The 20,536-nt window shown below is 35.0% G+C and overlaps 1 long non-coding RNA gene across 1 annotated transcript in view; it reads right to left on the reverse strand.

The window, feature by feature from the left end:
* LOC147917412 (uncharacterized) overlaps window positions 1-18,777 on the reverse strand; it is an 83,089-nt gene extending 64,312 nt beyond the window's left edge. Inside the window, exon 1 of the long non-coding RNA XR_015549615.1 lies at window positions 18,567-18,777. This is a non-coding gene — a long non-coding RNA (uncharacterized LOC147917412). The remainder of the gene's footprint in view (window positions 1-18,566) is intronic.
* Window positions 18,778-20,536: the final 1,759 nt, after the last annotated feature.

Below are 20,536 nucleotides of genomic sequence, written 5' to 3' on the forward strand. Positions count from 1 at the left end.
TTTTGCTGTGGAAGACCAGCCCTGAGCTAACATCTATTGCCAATCCTCCTCCTTTTTCTCCCCAAAGCCCCAGTAGATAGTTGTATGTCATAGTTGCACATCCTGCTAGTTGCTGTATGTGGGATGCGGCCTCAGCATGGCTAGACAAGCAGTGCGTCGGTGCGCGCCCGGAATCCGAACCCCGGGCCGCCAGTAGTGGAGTGCGCGCACTTAACCGCTAAGCCACGGGGTCGGCCCCTTTCACATAATTTCTTAACCCTCCTACTGTATATGGACTCTTCACCCAAATTATTTAAACTGACCTTTTATTTTGGGATCACCAAATTATTTAAATTTCATATTTCAAAGTTATCCTTTCCTCATACCTCCATGTCTAATAGTGCAACATTGACACATTTTGCTATGTTGATGATATTTCTTCTTCTATGCTTTTTACCACTTAGGGTGTAACCTACTGTAATCCATACCATATGCTGTCATGCAGTGTCTTTTCTCAAAGTAACTGCTATAGAATTCCTGTATTCAGCAGTTGTTCACGGAATGATTTTTCTTCAGAAAGGTTTTATTTTTACAGTAATAGGTCTACTTCTTATCTTTATTTATTAAATGTTTATTCAAATACTAATTTTATGATACATAGAAATAAATAAATCCAATTAAATTTCTAATATCTTTACAATCCCGTAATTTAAATGGGAAAAAAATGACAACTCAATTTCCTTCATCCATCATATGTTAAATTGAAGTAATCAGTAGAGAAAATATATTTATGCCTGAATAAGACTTAAGTATATGATTTTAGTTTTTACTATCTTACAATATGACAAAAAAACAAATTTGTAAAAATGAAAATTACATTAAGTTTATTCCCATACACTCCTAAACTAATGTCATACATTTTGTCAGGGAATTAATTGAATTGATTAGATCAGTGAAGACTATAGACCAGTGCTAGTAATAGATCTTCTGAAATGATGGAAATGTTCTATAACTGTACTATCCAGTATTGATTGGCTATTGAGTACCTAAAATGTGGCCAGTCTGACTGAAAACTGATCTTTCAATTTCATTTAATTTTAATTAACTTAAATATATATTTAAATAGGCATATGTAGCTAATGGCTCCCACATTGTATAGTTCAGCATAGACAATGAAGATTCTGGACACAATAAATGGTCTTTATTTATTGATACAAACTTTCCTAAAAAAAATACTTATGTGAGCCAGCCCTGGTGGCCTAGTGGTTAAGTTCTGCGTGCTCCACCTCAGCAGCCCAGGTTCAGTTCTCAGGCACAGACCTACACCACTCATCAGTAGGTGGTCACGCTGTGGCAACAGCTCACATACAAAAAGAAGAAGATTGTCAACGGATATTAGCTCAGGGTGAATCTTTCTCAGCAAAAAAAAAAAATACTTATGCATACACAATACTTGTGAAAATTTCTTAATTTCTAGGTAAGAACGGCATATGTCTTAGATCAATAATAATAATAATAAGAGCTCGGGCCGGCCCAGTGGCATAGCAGTTAAGTTCATGCATTCTGCCCAGGGTTCACTGGTTTGGATCCTGGATGCAGACCTACTCACCACTCATCAAGCCATGCTGAGGTGGCATCCCACATAGAAAAACTAGAACGACTTACAACTAGGATATATAACTATGTACTGGGGTTTTGGGGAGAAAAAAGAAAAAGAGGAAGATTGGCTACAGATGTGAGCTCAGGGCCAATCTTCCTCAAAAAAAAAAAAAGAAAGAAAGAAAGCCTACTCTACGCCTACTCTAACAATTGGTAATGTTTGTGTATTACAGTTCAATGTTCCCAGTCGGGAACATTTGAATACTACCATATTGACTGGATATTTGATTATATTAAGAAATAATAAATAATAATAATAATAGCAAACACGTATTCACTTACTTTATGCCATGCACTAATAAACCAACTCATTTAATGTTTACAACAACATTTGATGCTGGTACAAGTATTATCCTTATTTTAAAAATGAGTAGATTGGGACACTGGGCACCTATGGTTGATCACACAGCAATTAAATAGCAGAGACATGATTTGAACTGTAGGGGAGGAAGAAATTTTCCTCTACCCTTCTAGGTTCTTCTGGCTGGTTGAAGAATTAAATTGACATAAGACAGAATAAAAGTTTAATAATATGTATACATGGGAGAATCCCAGGAAAACTGAGTAACTTGCCAAAAAGGCCTACGCCACCATTTTAAATACCATCTTCAGCTAAAGACAAAAGAGAATGTTGGGGGTAGTGGTTTGGGACTTCAAAGGGAAGGAAAGCAATTCAAGTGGAGATGAAAAAGCAAACGTTTGCTAAATAAATGTTTGCAACGTCTTGCAAAGACAATGGGACATCGAGAGGACTTTGATCAAATGGGCCTTGCTAAGTTCCTCTGTGTCTACCACACCTAGGTGGCATTATACTATAGTTATCCATGATGATTGCTCCTTCCTGGAAAAGGCCTTCTGTTGAAATTCTTTCAGGCAGTTAGGGAGAAGGCCAAAGTTTCGTCCTGGGTCTTTTATTCTTAAAAATAATCAAGCCAAAGAGACACATTTTGAGGAAGCAAATTTTGCTCCCCTGTAGAACCAAGATGATCTGGCTCAAGAATTTTTAAATTGTCTCTAGGTAGAAATACTGCTTCCCAATCTAGTTATTGTCGCTTATAAAATACATTGAAACAAACGTACAATTATTTGATATATCCTGTGCCTATTCTTTGAGATGGACTGAAATCACTTCGGGAAGGTTTATTTTCAAAAGGACAGACTGAGAGTGTTCTATGTCCCATCTCTCCAGAGGTCTCATTGAAATGGCAGCAATATACATATAGACACACACATTTACACATACACATCCAGGCACATATAAATGTGTGTATATTTTCATGCATATATAATGAAACCATAATAATATTTGAAAATAGGGAAGCCTGAGATCAGCAAATCCAAAACTTTAAGGAATAGTTGGATTAATGGAATGTAATAACAGAGGCAACCACAATCTGATATAAATTCTTTCCAGAAAGCCCTACAAGATGCTTCAAGGTCAGAGTCAACACATTGAAGAGCAGCTGTGCATCATCTATTAGATAGGAAGATAAATCACCAGAGAACTGAGCACAAAAAAACTTGAGTTACTCAGCCTATTCCCTCTTTCAACTGCCCATGTCAGGGCTCTGAGAATTATTTTCTAGAGGATATGAGTAATCTATTGAAGATTCCTATTATAGGTATTTAGGAAAAAGGGAGAAATGGATAAAATGAAGGAAGAAAATGCAGCTCTAACCAGGAACGAAAACCTCAAATATCTCTGCTGCCAAAGTAAAAGCATTCCTTACTTTGGCAACAGCAAGAGGAAAAAACCTGCCTGTGTGTATCCTACCTAAATGCCTGAAAGGGAATCTAATTACTTAACATCGTCTGTTCACTTAGACCAATCTGCAGTCACCCGTCTAATTCAAGGAAAAGGCCTGTTGAGAAATCAATTGTAGTCTTTTACAGACAAAACACTACCAGCCACTTCTATTAATCAATATAGTTACTTGATTACTAAAAAAAGAGAAAGAGAAGGATTAATACGAACAAAGAACTAACTACAAAGAACTAACTCCTAGAGATAAGAAAGATAAATTAACTTTTAATTCATTCATGTTACTGATGTCAGAGATATTTAAGAGCACAATGAATCCATAAAATAAGCACAGACTCCTAAGAAAAAATAGCAGAGAACAAACACTGCAAGACATTAATATATATAATTGCTAAACTAAAATAATAAAGTGGTCACAGATGAGAAACAAGCTGGTGATACAAGTTAACATCAAAAATCTTTACCAGAACATAGAGTGTAAGGATATAAATAGAAAATATAAGAAAAAAGCTAATATTCATGAAGTCCACCATTGTCATTGAATCTATCATCTGCCTAAGGGTAGTTTCAGCAAATTCAGGGGAGAATTTAAGAGAAGAAAGTTTTCAAAGCTGAAAAAAAGACTGAATTGAGAAGGCCCACGTAGACCAAGCAGGATAAATGATCAGAGCATCACACTTAGATAAAATGCTATGCGATTTTAATTCCAACCATTAAGAGAAAACTGAACATTTTTAATGAGAAAAACAAAATTTCCTAAAAGAATAAAATTCAAATTAGCACCAGACTTCTATCCAGCAGAACTGAATGCTAATTCTGACAGAAAATTACATTAAAATTAGAATTTCTTGCATGGCCAATCTTTCTGTAAAGTTTGAGAGCAAAATAAAAATATGTGTAGATCTGTATGAATTTTATATTACTCAGAAAACAATTTTTTAAAAAACTGGAAAAGGAATCCAAGAATTTTGAGAATGTAGGATAAAATACTAGGAGCTACTGAGTATGTTTTAGAATTGGTGTTGATAGCTGGATCCTGATGCTGGAAAGATTCTTCTTCAGTGAAAAATATTTATGTAATTATAATATTTCATTCTATTTATTTATTCTCAATTTTATCATCAACCTAAAAACAAAACACAGGCTAAAAATTATATTTTCTAGCAAATAATAAAAATACTATATGTCAATTATACCTCAATAAATCTGTTTAAAAATATTATAAATAACTAAAAATATGTAAGACAAATACAATTAACATACACTAAAGGAGACAGTTGGGGAGGATATGAAAGGAAGAGTAAGTCTATTATTGAAGAACAAAAACTGTTTTCATTGATAATAAATAAATTTAGAAATGAGTATATTTAAAGTTAAAACAATGTCTAGCTACATAAATAAAAACAGAAATTAACAATAGATATTTTAGGTAGTGTCTCTGAGTAAGGAAGGGGGACAAAACAACTTTCAATTTTACTTTCTTTGCTGTTGAATATTTTAACATGTGCCTGTGTTACTCTTATAATTATAATATCAATTATTTATTGACATTCTAAAATATATTATGTAATTCCCATTTTAAAATGGCTTTGGCATGCTGTATTTTTCTATTCACAGAATTAAATTTTAGCCTAATTTAGAACCAAATCAGTATACCTGTTCAGCACCTATGAGAGTTTTGTGCCCTACTCAAGGAGTTCTCAATATACAGATATCATATTTAATTAAGCAAATATTCATTAAGAACTTAATCATTACTTATTTTCTTGATCTGGATGTATTAAAATATCCTCTACAGCAAAAGTTTGCAAACTTTTTCTGTAGGAGCCACAGAGTAAATGCTTTAGGCTTTGTGGGCCATTAAGGTCTTTGTTGCAACTACTCAACTCTGTTGTAGCTTGAGAACAGCCATAGACAATAACTAACCAATAAGTGTGCCTGAGTTCCAATAAAACTTTGTTTACAAAAACAAGTGGCAAGCCAGATTTGGCACACAGGCCTTATTTTGTCCACACCTGTTCTAAAGTAATCCAAACTTATCTGCTTTTCTTAGTGCCTATTTCCTTGTTACCTACTAGCACAATTTTGCCCCATTATAATATACATGTCAATATTAAATTGCTGGGGATGTCTCTGCTTCATGCTGAGCACATACTGCTCTCTCAGTTTTTTCTCATCAGTTAATTTAATAGATTTATAAGTGGTTTCATAATTCAGGTCCTTAACACTAATTAGAAACAGGAAATTCTCCAACACTAACCCTTGAGAGAATGCAATCCACACTTTCTTTCATTTTTGCCTATCTGAAAATATACTTATGGTCAATTCTAATTTCCTGCTGCTTGTAACTAAATCAGGAAGCTAAATGCATTGTGAAGTATTAAAGAAAAAAAAAAAGCTTGCTATACTAAGATAAAAATGATGTGCATTGCAATTCAATTGGGTCACTGACAGAATGACCTTAATTTCTATTCAGAATGCTCTGGTACACTTTCAGATGTAGATGAGAGATAATGGGCCTACAAGGAATATTGCCTGCCAGCTTGTTAAAACTGACAAGACAAAGAGATGAGGAAGTTCCACATCCTTTTGTTTCCATGTGTAGTCCTTGCGGTGTTTTGTATTAGAGTATTCTTGCTGCTTTGTTGGCAAAGCCAGGTTAAGACATTTATGGGAAGATTGTGATATGCTTAGAAGGGTACAACTGACAGCAATATGAGACACACACAATGGAGCTGGAAATCTTTTCTAAACAGTAATTTTTGCTGATGTCAGGATAACAAAAAAAATCAAGTCATTTGAAATCCACTGATGTTTAGCTTTGATGATGCCAACAGGGAAGGCACATTATATTGTGGACTCTTCCTATATTTCTCAGCACTAAAAAGGTTGTGTGCATAGTTTTAGGCTGTAATGTTGCATGGTTCTGCCCTCTAAAGTTTAGAAAAAAGGTCTGTCTTCGGGTGCTGGAAACTTCAGCCTTCACAGAAAAGAGTCTGAATTCACAGTAAGCAGGATTCGAGTGGAAAGGTCTTGTATTACATTGTGCTCATTCTTGTATCCGCATCCAAACCTAGGCTGCTGACTGGACTGTCACTCCTCTCTATTTACTGAATCCTAGCAATTTGTCATCTTCTCCCCTGGTTACATGCTTCACTCCCAGTGCTGGAAGCTCCTCACTATGGATTTACCTCCCAAGTGTAAAACATGTTTTTCTTTTTGTTCTTCTAGAAAGTTTTAACTAAGCAGGCATGAAGACAGTGGATCCTAAAAATATACTCAATATTTATGAGTGTACTTTCTCCCCGAGTACTCCTTCCATCTACAGCCCAACATCTGTCTTCTTTTACTAACAGAGTAAAACATTTCTCTTGGAGATTTGTAAGTACTGCAACTCAGAGTGTGGCTGACTGCAACACAATCCTTTCTCATAAACCTTTAAACTGGAGAATGGGCGACTTCTCAAGGAGCAAGTACAGACTATTACCGTTTAATCTCCTCTAACATAAAGACTTATATTTTTTAATTTGGGGAGGAAAAAATTGCCCAGAGCCAACAGCTACAGGCTATCCCTCTTTCCCACCTCTGAAGCAAGCTCTAGACTATCTCACCCTGTAAAACCTCATATTATTTTCTACACATGAGGGTCTGTGGAACATCATGGGCAAATGGCCAAATAATTCTACTTGTCCAATTTGGGGCTCTTAGCCCCTCTGAACTCAAATCACGTGTTGTAGCCCATTTTCCAGATGCTAAACTGGCTCTAGAGGCACCTGGTTGGAATTTGTTGACCATCCTATCCCTACCTGCTGAATACTGATTGGGAATTTTGGGGAAAATATAACTAAAAACCAAATCTCCTGCCAACCCAGAAAACCTCTCCAAAACAGAAGAGAAAGAAAATAGTTCTATTATTGAATAAACATTAAACCAGAATGTAATGTACATCATAGGCAACCACTGAAGAGTTCGCAAACACAGAAAGAAATCTTACCCGTTTAACCAAACAGATACAAACATTTACAGACATATTCTTAAGATATGACAGCACCATTTGTCACATATAGTTCATCTTAAATTCACCTGGCAATTGGGTTGGCCATTTGTGTTTGCTAATTGCCTTTATCCAAAGGAATAATAAAACTTCTCACTCATATCTCCATGAAGGTAGGTAGAATTTGGAGCCAGATAACCTAAGTTGAACTATCATGGAGATGGGGAGATAGGGGTGCTATCATCCTTGATAATTACATTTTCCAGAGATGGCTCCCAGGTCCTTAAAAAAGACATACCTCGATTGTAAAGCTGATAAAAGGCTTTTATTTAGCTTTTTAAAATATTTATATATATCTCAATGGGGCAGAGAAAGAATTCACAATTACATGTATTCTAAAGTAAATGCTCTAAGAAAAGGGAGATAGGGAATCTCTTCCCCTTTCTACACTGGGAAAATTTCCGTTTTTTGTTTTGTTTTTTTCTTATTTAGATTTGTATTTACTGGTACAGAGTCCATCTTGAGAAGGTGCCCTAGCATCACACATGTCCAGCCTCCTGTATCTGCCCTAGCTCCTGCTCATTGTGGCACTGCGAGATATGCACCTGTTTTCTTCCAATCCTTGAATAAATTCACGTACGTTGAGAATCCAGGCAGCCCTTCTAAAAAGCAGTTAGATCCAAAATTATTTATGACTTACTAACTACATGCGTCTTCTCCTCAAAGTTGCCTAAAACCTTGAAGACTCAGTTTAGAAGATTTCGAGTCTCCTAACCTCATCTTTCTATGATTTCCCAGTAAAGAAAATTTCACTAAGTTGCTGATATGCACTTTGAAGACTCATAGAAATCTATTAGTCGCTAATTTAAGGGCAGTAGTTTAAAGAACAGCTAAGAAATTCATGAGACATTAAACAAAAGAAAAAGAATTTCAGTATTACTACCTGAACTCATGTAGAAAATTGTATGAAGCAGTTAGTCCACAATGAAGTTATTAATGCTGGGAACGACTGGACTTTAAAATAGCAAATCAATCAATTGATCAATCAATGCATATGTACCTCCCTATAGACGTACATAAATAGATAACAAATACAAGGAAAAGGATAGCGGTATTGTAATACTGAAGATGATACCATACTTGTTTAGTAATTTATAGATTAAGCAGCAAAAATTACTAAGAATTTTGGTCATACGAGTAAGAAAATTTATGTTTTATTAAATATAAATATATCAAACTGTCTCTAAGAAACAGAGTTTACTTTCCTGTATATGTAGAATATTTATATAAAATTGACTGACTTCAAAAATCAAAAGTAATGCAAGCAACAAGAATTAATAACAAAGTATAAACAAATAAAAGATATATCTTTTAGGAGCAAAAAATCTATCTAATGTCTAGCTTAATGAGTAAATCCAAACATTAATTACAGAATTTTAAAAAATAAACAATGAGAACAAAACGTCAAAATGTATAGAATTTTTTCCAAAACTGTACTCTCAGAGAAAAATATACAATATTTAATGATTTTTGTTATTAAACAAGAAACTATGATAATACATTAAGATTCAAATTAAAAGTATAAATCCTAATGTAAACTGCAGTCTTCAAGGATATAATAATAAGAACAAAACCTGCTAAAGCTTACAGACTTTCCCCAAAATTGTCTTCAGAGAAAAATGCAGTCTTTAATCATTTTTATTATTAAACAAAAATAATAATAACCGTAACTAAATTTGAACTTAGTTTTAATATTTATAATTTAAAAAAGTAATGGAAGTAGAATTGAGCAATGTTAAATGATATATAGATATAGATATAATTTTTTAATAAAAAAGGAATAAAGGTAGTATCATTGAATTTAAGAATTTATGATTTTATGTAATGTATATGTTTTTTTCAGCAAGCTTAATCCAAAGAACAAAGTTAAGAACAAAATATACACATTAAAATGACTAAATACTTTAACTATGAATATAAACAATTTAAAATGTAAAAAAAACATGCAATATTCATTATCTTGGAAACTAATTTGGAAAATATAAAAATTATAATTTTAGGCACTTATATTATTATATATATATTCTTAACTTTCCCCCAAAAGTGTTAAAAATGAACAGAAAAATAAATATGGAAAAAAATTAAGACATTTAAAGATGAGCATCTTTCCATACACTAACTTTAGCACTGATAAAACTCCATGAAGCAAGATTTCCAAATTTAGTTACCAGTCCATAGAGTTTCCTAAGAAAATAAAGTAAAAACAAAACAAAATAGACCATAATCCTCTCAGAGATTGAATAGATGAGTATTGCTCAACTACTGCTACATAATGACAATCACAATTCTCAGACCTCCGGAATTGTGACAATAGGAACTGCATTGATAAAGTGTTGTGGACCCAGAAATGAAGAGTCTTCTAGAGGACAGGCCTAGGCCCAAATAGATTTTTTGATCAATGAACATTCCACTGCCAGAAAAATGATTCTTACTGTTTCTAACCAGCATATAGCATACTTAGCAAATAATATGGAACAGTCGTCATTAGGAGGTTTTCCATTTTTATAAACAGGAAATTGTATATGTACTCTATTTTTGACCATATATTTTATTCGGAATTTTGGGATTGTCATCCTTCAAAAACAGAAACCAGTTTAAGAGGCAAAGTGTTTATTTGGGGTCAAAGAATTGCAATTTGGGGAGCACAGATTCAGGTGGAAACCCAAATAGTGTCCCACTAAGGAGTAAAAATCAGGGGCTTTTAAAGACAAAGAAGGGAGGTTTGTATTATGAAGAATTTTGATTGGAGTTGGAGGCTGAGAATTAGTCTGGACTAAACATTGATTGACTATTGATTCTATCTTCAGAGAGTCCACAATCATCAGTCTTTGTGATCAGGATGTCCATTCCCCAGCTGACTTCTCAAATAATTGCTTGTAAAACAATTGCCATTTTGACCCAGTCCAAAGGTTTGGCCCAGCCCAAGGTTCAAGACAGCAAAGCAGTTTCTCTGGAAAGGCAGCTCCAAATCCATTTTAAAATGGCTCCACTATAGTTAATTTTGATAGGGTTATTACATTTTTTTGTTGGTTTCTAAAAGAGATGTGTTAAAACATCTCTCTGGTTGTGAAGTTCAACCATTGATTAATATCTATGAAAGAGAGGCCAAGATGAAAAGATAGAAAAAAAAAAAAATAGCCCGAAAAAAAAATAGCCCGAGAGATATTTCTGAGATCAAAGAACAGGTACAGAAGGGGTGAGAGTTAAGCACTTGGAAATTGTTGTTGAACTAGGATAATAAAATTTAATATTCTTATTCTTCAGAATTTTAGATGATAACATGATCCAGAGTATGACAATGGCCGAAACAGAGTGGAGAAAAGTATAGGATGTGAAGCAATCCAGAAATTGTGATGGTAGAGTGTTCCAGGGTCTGTTCAGAAGAAACAATTAAAGATATTGGGAATGAAAAGCAAAATTATTAAAATGAAAAAATAAATACTCAGTATAAGGGAATAGACAACGATCCAATTAGCAAGTTAGGAAAGAGAGTCATTTGCCTAGTTTAAAGCAGAAATGAACAGAAAGATGGAAAATATAAATTAAAAATGGAGAAATAAAGAATAAATGCTAATGTCTAATGTCATTAACAGGAGGTTCAGAAAGAAAAAAGATAGTAAGGAAGTATTTTAAGAATTAATAGTAAACGATTCCCAGAACTAAAGTATTCTATATGTTTACATAGTGCATATTTAAAAGGACAAGCTAGTATAAGAAAAAGAAATAAATTAAAAGCAACCCTTTCTAGACACACAGGAGTGAAATTTCTTGAAGTCAAGAATAAAGTGAAGCTTATAAAAGATATCAAAGAGATTGCTAAAATACCTACAGTTAATTAGCATAAGAGGGATATCTGATTCCTCTTCAACAACATTGTAGGCAATCAAACAATGGCATAAAAGCTGGAAAAAAAAGCTTTGAAAATACAAGTCTATTTCCAGCTAGAGTAATATTTAAATATGCGTAGTTATTTTCAGACATACAGATGATTCAGGAAGTTTGCCACCCAGAGACCCTCTCCAAAATGATTGTTAAATGGTGCTATCCAAGAAGAAAAGAAAAATGAATCCAGGAGGAATATTAAGACATATAAAGAGCAAAAGTAAATTACTAAAATTTGTTTATTGCCTATCCAATAATAATAGTATTTTTCCATAAAAGTCCAGAACTACAATGTCAAAGGTTAAAAATATTGGAGTATGCTGGGAAAGGAAGGAGACAGGGGTAAGGGGTAGAAGGGAGCAAAGGGAAGGGAAATAATACAAAATAAGCACAAACAGAAAAGTATGCTAAGAGATAGAATATAGTTAATATCTGTCTTTAGACTTTGGAAATAAAATAATAGAAAACATATATATCAGGCAAATACTAACCAAAAAAGGAGAAAAGAAGACGGAAGAGGATGAGGAGGAGGAACAGCAGCTAAAGTGCCATAAAGGGGACAACTGTTAGTTTCATAATTAACATATTTCTCCCATAAGCGAATGTATCAAGCAGACAAAAAATTAGAAATGATACAGTTACATGACCTTTATTCCATAGAATTTATATCCAAGGAATAGAAAATAAAAATTTTTATCACATAATAAAAATATTGAGAAATAATGGCCATGTATTAGAGAACAGTGGCTGTCTCAAGAAATTCTAAGAGTTTTCATATTATAGGATAAATTCTTAGTTTACATGCATTGAAATTAGAAATCAACAGTAGAAAGATAGCTGTTAAAACTCCACAGGGGGAAGAGAAAACCCACCCATATGTCACACTCACCTTTGAGTAATCTAAGGATGCAGAGGAAATCTATGGAAGTTTAGGAAGGGAACTCCAGTGAGAGCACTACGAAACAAAATCTGTTGAAACAAACTACAATGTACATAACAGGGAATTTTAGAGAGTTAAAGGAAAATAAAAGAGCCGATTTGATTAACTATGGAAGGTAGAAATATACCATAGGTAAAGAAAACATTTTGTGTTTGAAAAGTGTAACGAAAGATTAGTAGTGAGAGAAAACAAATTTACGTGAATATGCAAATTCATATAAATAGAAAATGATAACTAAAGAAAACATGGGCAGAGGCTCTGAAGAGGCTGTTCATAGAGGAAACACGGAGATGCTGCTCAGTCTCACTAGTACTCAAAGAAATGCAGACGGAAACAAGGAGAAAACACTTTTCACCCACTAGATTGGCAACTTGTGTGTGTGTGTGTGAGGAAGATCACCCCTGAGCTAACATCTGTGCCAATCGTCCTCTTTTTGCCGAGGAAGACCGGTCCTGAGCTAACATCTATTGCCAATCCTCCTCCTTTCTTTTTCCCCTTGTTCTCCCCAAAGCCCCAGTAGATAGTTGTATGTCATAGCTGCACATCTTTCTAGTTGCTGTATGTAGGACGCAGCCTCAGCATGGCTGGACAAGCGGTGCGTCCGTGCGCGCCCGGGATCCGAACCTGGGCCGCCAGTAGCGGATCACACGCACTTAACCACTAAGCCATGGGGCAGGCCCAAGATTGGCAAATTTTAAAAAATGTGATTACACCAAAGTTTGAGGGTATGGAGAAAAGAGAAACTCATATATGCTGATGGTAAAACTACAACACAGTAACATTAAAGAACAATTTGGGAATGTAGGGAAAGTGAAAATGTGTTTATCTTTAGACCCTACCAGTACTCTTCTAGGCGTATATCCTAGAGAAATTGGTACACAGCACATAAGGAGATAAGTGGGAAGATGTCCACTGTGGCATCCCAAGAAACAACTGATGCTTTAATGGGGTCAATGCATAGACAAAATGTGGTGTAACATGAGCTGGAACACTATGTAATTAATGGAATATATCACAACATCTATTCATCTTTTTTCAGCATGATTATGTCACATAAAATAATCCTGAGTGAAAAGGTAAGTTGCAGTAGAATATGTACATTAAATATATATAATTTTTAAAAGCACATATGACACAATATTAAGTATTGCTTACTTATATGTATATCTATAAATAAAGGCAGTGATGGAGAAGTGGCAGGTTAGGCATTTAATTTGTGATAATGTGTTTTTATGATGAGAAGAAAAGGTGTGGAAATGGGACACACACACACACACAAAAATAGGGTCTCAACTAAAGAGGATGATAAGGTGAATCAATCTAAATCTATGCCCCTAAGATCCAGCATGAAATGAATACCACAAATGAATAAAAAGCATGCAATATGAGCCAAGGAAAATTCTGTTTTGATATTCATGAAAAATATGTACATACACCTATCATATAATAAAGGTCTTGAGTTTTGTTTTCTATCAATCTACAAAATGATTGTGAACACAACACTCACAAGAATGTGTAAATATATAGATACAACTTTTTGCAAAATTTCCAGCCCATATCAAACAGCAATGTAACCAAATTGAAGTGGTGGTGTCTCCTTTTGTCTTGAGTGTGCCAGCAGGCCTGCTCAAGGCTGAGTTGGTAATTATGCAGAAGAGACTGCTGCCCTTAGACATAAAAATGTAGGAATTTCACTTTTTCAGATAAGTAATTCCTACCAACACAATGGAAATTTAAATGGACACACTAAAATGCCAAAAGCAAAACTTCACTCAAATGAATAGAATAGAATGGTTTAGGCTTAGGCTTGCATGCAATGCAGTAATATTTCTAAGTGAATGACTGGAACATTTTTCAAGACAGAAACTTTCCATGAGGGAATGGATTGTGTATTGCAGTGCAGAGGATTTGATTAGATACTTATGAGAATGTGCTTTATTAATTACATTCAGACAGGTGCTGAGCAGAAGTAATTAAAAAACAAAACAACTTTGAAGATTCTTCTATATTAAAGTTTAACTAATATTAATAATATTGAGATAAACATATCACATAATTATCCTGTGTGCTGCAAATGATTGATAAATAAATGAATGAATATTGATAAATGAATGCCATTTCCAAAAGCATCGCTGGTCCCTTTTTCTCTGCTATTTCTTGTGCCTGTGGCTTAGGAACGCCCGTGGTCACGTCATCTCTCCTCCTGGCTTATACGTTGGTTCTGTTGCTGCCTCATAACACTTGCGGTTATTTTTGACTTTGTGTATACCAGTGCAGACAAGAAAATGTTTGTCAAGATCCTGTCTTCTGATTCAAAAATGACAATTTTCTTCCTAGTGCACTGAAATGCATTAAAAATTCATTTACTAGGACAAAAATAGGGCCCTATTAGTTTCTTACAACCTCTTATATAACTCAGACTATTTTCTGACGTTTATATAACCTTCATATTATAATATTTTGACTCAAATTCTTCCAGAGACTGGGTCAAAAGAAAATGGAGTGGCATCCCACAGGACATCCGTGTCACCCACTCTCAGCAGCAGGTCTCACGTGCTCCTGAGCCCTCTTGAAGCACTCTTGCTCCTCTCTTTCACTTCAGGTGAGTCTCTTTCACCTCAGGCAAACTCTGTTGGAGCTTAAGAACTGTGCTCTCCACTCCACCTGCTCCTGTCTCATTCTGACTGACAGGTGGCAGCTGACCCTGGCATAAATGATTGGGTACCCCTGCTAAAAAAATATTAATTACATCATCTTGCCCCTAAATCCCTGAATTCCTGGAGTAACACATAAGCAATAAACCCTTCCTCTTAACTTCATCACGCTGTTAAAATTGAACCTTTATGTGTAATTGAAGAAAAGTGTGCCCTACGTTGTGGCACTGGAAACATCATGTCCTATATTGATAAAAACAAATCCTAAAAGTGTAAATTCATTATAGAGCATTTACCACACTACATTATGGGGCTTCTACCTACATCTTCCCTCCATTTATTTCACTAACACGTACTCTACAATCTAGACAAACCAAACTGAATGTGGTGTCTTGTTTTATTTCTCTGTTTTGCTGGGATTTCTTATCCCAGTAACACTAAGAAATACTTTAGTTTTTAGATGTTGACTCCCAATAAGATGCATATTTTAAAGATCAGCCAAATACACAAACAAGTATGTCTGTGTATATGTGTATTTTAAAAGTATCATATAAAAATCCTTAATCTTACTACATGTAATACATCTTATAATTTCTATTCATCTATTTTTTTTTTTTTTTTTTTTTTTTAAAGATTTTATTTATTTATTTTTCCCCCAAAGCCCCAGTAGATAGTTGCGTGTCATAGCTGCACATCCTTCTAGTTGCTGTATGTGGGACGCGGCCTCAGCATGGCCGGAGAAGCAGCGCGCCGGTGGGAGCCCGGGATCCGAACTCGGGTCGCCAGCAGTGGAGCGCGCTCACTCAACCACCAAGCCACGGGGCCGGCCCCATCTATTTTTTTTTAAACACTGATCACAATTTACTGGACTGATTTGACGAATCCTTAAAGTATCATGACTCTAAACTTAGAAGGAGAAGACCCAGCAGAATTGTGTCATCTTTCCACTTAGGTAGATCACTCTGTTTTTTTACCATCACTGTGCTTAGTAACTACCTATATTATAGAATTTATGCTTTATTAAAATTTACTTGATGATATCATCATGTGCTCTTTAGATTAGGGCCCTTCTTAATTCATCTGTGTATCCCCAAGCCTTAGCACAGTGCTTGGCATATAGAAGGCATTCAATAAATGTTTCTTCATTGAATTCAATGATACATAGATTAAACATTCCCTCAAACATAATTATTTCAAATGTCTGAAATGGAAAAAGTTACACTACAAATATTTAGTTCAAGTAAAATAAGACAGTAGACGGGTGAAAAGATCAGCTATAGTTCATTATAACATAGACCCAGATTAGATAATGCGTGGAATTTTGCTGACCCATCAAAGTGTTATGGACTGAATGTTTGTATCCCCCGCAAAATGCATAAATTGAAAACTTATCCCTCAATTTAATAATATCAGGAGGTGGCCCCTTGAGAAGTAATTAGGGTTAGATGAGGTCATGAGGATGGAGCTTTCATGAATGGGATTAATTCCCTTGTAAGAGTCATGAGAGAACTTGCTTCCCCTCTCTACTCTCTGCCATGTGAGGATACAAGGAGACTTCTGCAGTCTGCAACCCAGAAAGGGTGCTCACCAGAATGTGACTGTGCTGGTACCCTAATCTTGGACTTCCAATCTCTAGAACTGTGAGAGATAAATTTCTGTTGTCTATTAAGCCACTTGGTCTGTGGTATTTTTGTTATAGCAGCCTGAGTTGTCTAAGACACTTAGAAATGGCCCAATTATTCTCACTAGTCTCTAAGAGGGCAGAAAGATTTTTGAAATAGTTCATCCTTATTTCCATTAAAAATAATAGAATTAAACATTTTGATGTTTAGTTAGGCTTCAGTTATCTGGAAAATGCTACTGTGCACACTGAGTTTTTCTTTGATTAGGCTAGAGAACCAAAATCTTTTTTTTCCTGTTCCTTAAAACCTTTACTCAAAATTGCACGGCTAGGGGGCCGGCCCGGCAGCGTAGTGGTTAAGTTTGCATGCGCTGCTTCAGCAGCCTGGGATTCACGGTTTCAGATCCCAGGCACAGACCTACACACCACTTGTCAAGCCATGCTGTGGTGGCATCCCATGCAAAGTAGAGGAAGATGAGCACTGATGTTAGCCCAGGGCCAATCTTCCTCAGCAAAAAGAGGAGGATTAGCAACAGATGTTAGCTCAGGGCTAATCTTTCTCACCAAAAAAAAAAAAAATGCATGGATAAAAATACATTTAGAGTCTGATATGTTTTAAAGTAACAAAATAAATTTCTAAAAATCCTACATAATTTTGTAAGAACATTACAGATCTTAACAAAATTTCAAGATTTTATTCCTAAAGCATTAAGCCCATGTGTAAGGGTAAGTAAGGGTAGTTAGAATTAGTTTAAATACTGTTTTTTTCAACATCTGGAGGATGTAATGGTTACAGTTTACCATACTTCTGTGAATTATTATGAATGAATGATTTGTAAACTCTGTAAATTCTACACCGCTTGGAGAAATTTTTATTCTTGGAAGCAGGAAAAAAGTTTCTTAAAATGAGTCCCCTGAAGTGCAAAGTTTACTTGTCACCAAGTATCAGAAATAAACATAAATGGACTAAGAAAGTGTTCTAGAAATGATATAAATCCTTTTTCCTAATCTCTTAGCTGTCAGACTAGCATAGAATAGAAAACAATGCTTCTAAAAAGTTATAACTCAGGTTAAAAATGTTTTATGGGTATTTGATGCAAAACCACCAAGTGATATCTTTCTTGATTAGAGACGTGCTTGCTTGATGGATAAACTAAACCAGAATTACAAAAACCTTAAACTCAAATTTACAAAAACCTTAAACTCAAATTTAACTTTGAAATTTAAATTGAATTTGCCTGTAGTCAATGTGAAGGCATTACATAAATCAACACGGAAAATTTTTCAAGCATATATTGCTTTTATCTTGGGGGAAAAAAGAATAAAATTAATATATTATAGTACCCATGTGACCGCAAATGCAGTGCACTTTGGCGAAACTTGGAGTAAATTACTTGAAATTACTGTCAGCATCAAGGCTCAGGCTGACAAGAAACCTCTCACTATCACAATTTAAACTGAATAATTTGTAGTCAGATTGTGTAGTCTCTAATCTACTTGTAATAGCACAGGCTTGATTTCAGTAGTATTTAAGGTACAAATAAATACATTAACAGATAACATCTTAATTATGCCAGTTAATCATTGACTTTTGAAGTATATGTACATTTAGTGCAAATTAAAAGTTAAGTAAAATTACCTAAACCCTACCCTACAAAGTTGAAGATTTATCTGTTATGAGAGGTTTGGGGATTCAATCGGAGACGTAAAAGAGACTTTCCACTCCAAACACACGGACTGAAGGTATATTTTATTATATAGATGATAGTAAAGGCGATAGTCCACAAACAGGTCAAATATTAAGAGGGAAAACCATCAGCTCGACTGGAAAGGGAAAAGATCCACATTGACTGAGATAGCAGCAGATTCGAATAGATCATATAATGAGAGGGAAAAACATCAGATCGACTGGAAAGGGAAAACATCCACATTGACTGAAGGAAAATGACACAAATCAACCGGAAAGAGAAACACCAGATTGACCGAAAAGAGAACACATCAGATCGGTTACTCACAACATCCACGCCCCACTGCCGGGGAGAGTCCCTTCGATTGACTTGGCTGGGTGGGAATTCGATCATCAGAGGTCCTGGGCCGGGCGTCCCCTCCACAGGTGAGACTCTTACCAGACCTCAATCTCCAGCAGTTTATATGGCATCAATAGTTTCCAGAGTAAGCAGTTACAGAGTTTACAGAGCAAGCATTCACTGTTCCCATACACAAATGGTTATCAGTGGCATACGTGCACTGAGTCTCCTGGCTATCGTCCCAGCCCGGCAGTTGTGTACATGCATTGTTTTTCCTGGTTATCATCCCAGCCAGGCACAGATGGCCAGTCTGCCCCAGGCTGTGACGCCCAAAGGACCTTGGAATTTTTACAAATGGCAACTATCTCCATGGGAGAAGGGCCAGTTCCCATCACACAGAAAGCAGCTTTATATTTCTTTGTGCTCATGGCTGTAGGTCAATGAAGTGGCCAAACGTGGCTGTACTCATGTCAAGACATAATCTTAAAGATTTTTTAAGATAATGTTCATTGAAATATATATACAAGGAAACGCACAGACCACAAAAGTACAGTTCAACAAATTTTCCACAACCTGTACATACTTGCGTAACCATGGCCCTCCCACTTTCTTTTCCTTCATCGCCAAGAGTAATCTCTATCTTGACTTCTATCACAATCAATTGGATATTCCTGTTTTTATAATTCATATAAATTGAATCATAGAGTAATGCCTGCTTTTGCATATGGTTTTTCTGGCTCAATATCTATGAGATTCATACTTCTTGTCAAAGTAGCAATAATTCATGAATTCTTTTTGCTCTTTAGCATTCCATTACAGTGTACAAATATACCACAATTTACTTACCCATTCGACTATTGATAAACACTTAGGTTTTTTCCAAATTGGGGCAAATATGAATAGTGCTGCTATAAATATTCTCTGTATCTTTTGATGCATATATGAGGGTAAATCCCTAGAAGTGGCATGCCTGACTAATAAAGTTTGCATATGTCTATAAGGTAGATACAACCATGCTTTTCTCCAAAGTGGTTTTATCAGATTACATTCCGGATAGTAATGTATGAGATTTCCAATTACTCTATATACTGTCTAAAACTTGGATTTTTTTTTTTTTAAGTTTAGCCATTCTGGTGATTGTGCAGTGGTATAACACTGTGGGTTTAATTTTCATATTACTAATTAATTAGGTTAAACAGATTTTCATGTCTATTGGCTACTTAGATACTCTCTTTTCTTGCACCCCAAAAGTCTACTACAAAATTTTTTTTCAAGTTTTTTTTTTCTTTTTGGTGAGGAAGATTGGCCCTGAGCTAACATCTATTGCCAATCTTCCTCTTTTTGCTTAAGGAAGATTGCCACTGAGCTAACATCTGTGCCCATCTTCCTCTATTTTGTATGTGGGACACTGCCACAGCATGGTTTGACGAATGGTGTGCAAGTCTGCACCCAAGATCTGAACCCACGCACCCTGGGCCGCCGAAGCAGAGCATGCAAACTTAACCACTATGCCACCAGGCCAGCCCCTACTACAAAAATTTTTTAAATGGACACAGCTATGTTTTTTTATTGATTTATAGAATTCTTGATACATTGTTCTTTATCAGATATATGTTGAAAATATCTTCTAATTTGTGCATTGTACTTTTACTTTCTAATGGTACTTTTGACAAACATAAATTATTAATTTAAGATGGCCAAATTTATCAATGTTTTATGATTAACACTTTTTGTTTCCTTTTCAAAATATTGTTGTTTAACTCAAGGTTCTAAAGATATTTCTATAAACTTTATCTTCTATAAACTTTTTAAATTTTCACATTTAAATACTCAATCCATTTGGAATTAATTTTTATGTGTGATGTAAGGTAGGAGGTAAAGATTTGCTTATGTTTTCATTTTTTCCAAGGTAATTATCCAACTGACACGACACTCTTTGTTGAAAATATCATCTTTTC

Source organism: Ceratotherium simum, chromosome 3 (assembly GCF_057802395.1).
Source record: "Ceratotherium simum simum isolate JZ-2026a chromosome 3, ASM5780239v1, whole genome shotgun sequence".
NCBI lineage: Eukaryota > Metazoa > Chordata > Mammalia > Perissodactyla > Rhinocerotidae > Ceratotherium > Ceratotherium simum.